This window comes from Triticum dicoccoides, chromosome 1B, assembly GCF_002162155.2.
Source record: "Triticum dicoccoides isolate Atlit2015 ecotype Zavitan chromosome 1B, WEW_v2.0, whole genome shotgun sequence".
NCBI classification, from domain to species: Eukaryota; Viridiplantae; Streptophyta; class Magnoliopsida; order Poales; family Poaceae; genus Triticum; species Triticum dicoccoides.
The window spans coordinates 124,706,028-124,709,555 of record NC_041381.1 but is presented as its reverse complement, the minus strand read 5'-3'; positions in this window follow the sequence as shown (position 1 = coordinate 124,709,555).

The window sequence follows — 3,528 nt, the reverse complement described above, 5'->3', positions numbered from 1 at the left end:
GTAGGCGCGTGGGACTTTGGAGGAGCCTCCTACTGGATTGATACCTTGGTTCTCAAAACTGAGGGAAATACTTACGCTACACTTGCTGCATCACCCTCTCCTCTTCGGGGAAAACCAACGCTAGCTCAAGACGTAGCACCTATCATAGCCCTAATTGAAGAAACTTGGAACCAGACCATGTCATACTTTGCAGACAGGGTCATCGTCGCCAAAGCACAAGTTGAATTGAACAAGCCATGGTCCGAGAAGATGCAAAGACATCTGGACGAGAAAGCAAAGAAGTCCCAAAGTCATGGCTGCAGGAAAGTGGACGCACTTAGGAATAAGTGGGAGGTTAATGTGCGAGCCTAGTACGTTAAGGGTTACCACAGAGGATCAAAAAAGCAAGCTTTCACCCTCGGCTCAACCTCCTGTCAGTGCACTTGTAACAAGCCCAAGCTTGAGGGCTACCCTTGCAGTCATGTGCTCCGGGCGGCTGCTGATCAAAAAATCAGCGTCGAGCCATACATATCGCCGTAGTTCAACTTGTACAATCTGTACAACACTTGGAACGGTGAGTTCTGGGGTTGGGGCATTGATATGAATTACAAAATGTTGTGGCCAGATGGGCCGAAATGGATTCCGAATGCCGGCGTGATGAGAACCGCAAAGGGACGACATCAGTCTAGGCGTCATCGCAATGACATGGACCATAGCCAGATGGGAGAACCAAGGCAATGCCTCGTTTGTAGGTGTCCTGGACATTCACGCAGAGAATGCCCGTATCGAGCCAACAACAACGCATGATGTTGATATATATGTACTCGCTATGTCTATTTATATTTCTACTCGTTATGTGTACTTATATTAAATTTAAATTGAATCTCTTTGTATTATTGTACTCGTGATGTTAACTTTAGATAATTAATGTAAATCATATCTCTTTGTATTTTTAAGTTAATTTTGATTTATATTTGTATTTGTGTCTTCCTCGTAATTTATATTTGTATGTTTGTGTGCAGGTTATGGGTGAAGTGCCAGTGCTTTTGCAGGGGCCCCATGACGCCGGCCACCGTTGCCACCTATTTTTGAACCCAAATACTAAGCATGATTATCGGCCTTTCAGACTTCGAACCATAAAGAAAACATGGCCAATACACAATTCTTTCCTTGCTCACCTTGACGCATATGGACTACAAGGTTTTGCTAGGCTCACATCAAGCTAAGACCCTTCCCAGTTACGTTCGGACCCATCCCTTTTTACATCCCTCATTGACCGGTGGAGACCTGAAACCCACACCTTTCACTTTCACTTTGGGGAGCTTGCACCTACACTGAAAGATGTTTCTATGATCACTGCTCTACCAATTAGAGGTGAGTCGTTAGTCTCTCCACGAGTGTCTCCATCTTGGCCATTAGATATAGCAGCCCGTCTTGGGATGGAAATGCCAGAATCACAACATACTGGTGTCCCTCGGGGCATCCCACTCGTCTGGCTTCATGATAACTTTCGTATTTTATCTAGCTTCACCAATGAGGAGACGAGAAAAAGACATCTGTTTGCGTATTTTTTGTGGCTCCTCGGGACTCTGTTTCCAAATTCACATGGGGACGTAGTTCTCCCTAGTCTCATCTACATTGCATAGAATATGGTAGATGAACCTTTACCCGAGCAGCCAAAATACAGCTTCGGTTCTGCCATGCTAGCTCATACATATAGAGGCTTGTGTGATGCCACACAAAAAACCTCTTTCGCACAAAAAGCTCCATTACTTTGTGTCGCCTACGAGTTTCTACAATTGTGGTCCTGGGAATACCTCCCTGTAGGACGACCTCATATAGTACAACCCACACACCCATATGACTTTAGCGAGGGTGGCAGTGCAACTATGGCCACTAGGTGGACAAAGGCACGGAAACATTGGTCTCCAGATATTGCGAAAAATTGTTACCCTATGTACCACCAGCAGTTTTAGATACTTGATGAGGCAGAAGTCACATGGAACCCGTGGACTCAGGACCAGCTACAAATGGTCTTTGATGCTCGACCCTTCACACTAGGCATGTTGAGCGATAGTGCATTCTGGCTGACTCGCTGCAACTTATTGTTCATGTGGTGTGTTGAGCCTTACAACACAGAGCGTGTAATGAGATAGTTCGGTCTCTATCAAGAAATTTCACCACCTTTTCCAAGACGTATCGATGAGGAAACCCATAAGTAAGATGTGACCTCCCTAAATAGTTAGTGTCTTTTTTAATTTACTAGACTCACACTTTGTTACATAATTTGCGGGCTAACCAATATGGGCATGGGTTGGAGTTTATACGATTGGAGGGAACACAACATTCAGTGGGTACAGAAATGGGAAAATGAAGCGCTAGCAGATATAGTGCATCAACTTAGGTATATTTTATTTACATTATTTTATTACGATGAGCATAGGATGCGTGAAGATGCTTTGCTTTCATCACAACGGTTTATGTAATTATTTAATTTTACAGACCATATGATGGAAGTACAGATCAAGCGTACAAGCAGTGGTACTGCATCAACACACATGCTAGCCTGGCAGTCAGCCAACTACTATACCAACACATCTCACACAGGAGGAGCAGGCGCGGAGACATATTGAGCTGCATGCAGCTTACTATCGTGACCAGATGGTAATCACTTGTAACTTTTTTAGGTCCATCATTTCATAATCATTTGAACCAAATAACATCCAAATATTGTTCAGCTTGAAAGTTGCAACGAAGTAGGGCAGATGGCTATGGAAAGCATGCCGGCCCAGGGCCCAGCTCGCCCGTCATTCAACAAACGTTTTCAACAATACCTGGCAACAAAGTTCAGATGCGGTAGAGGCGACGATGTTGTCACTGGAGCGTACAACATGCCAGTAGCGAGGTCAGCCAGACCGAGCGAGGCGCGTACGAGCCATGGGCGGTGGGGGAAGGGTCCGAGTACTAGAACAACTTTGCCACGACATGACTCATCTCTGCCACTGCATCGCTCTTCTTCGGTGCAGCTTCGTCAGGGGTAGACATCTCAGGACCATGGCACGGGCTTGGATTCGATGTCCGAGCAGACTCTTTCCGCTAACCCATATGCGTACACAGGATATGACGCATACACCCAAGGTGAGGGATCTCAGTCGTATCTCTCCATGTGAGGGATCTCCATGCCCGAGGAGACTCGTGTACCAGATTTAAACCAGTACCACGTACAATGGCCAGACAGTACAGGCGAGGAATCTGATCAGGTAGTCATGTTTACATTTTAATGCATTTACAATGATAACATATATTATCCTCCAACAGTTTGTTAACAATGTTTCTATGTGCAGGGCATACCTGATGTTAATTGGGATGATGAGAACACCCAACGTGGCGTCAACATAGGTGTCCCGGGAGCATCACATGATCATGGCGACACGGTTATATCATTAGTTACATAGTTCTTCGGAGGGGACGTTATTGGCCCATCTTTTATCCCCGCGGAGTCACAACCATACGCCTACAATTACGCTTCAGGTTCGCAACAAGGATTCC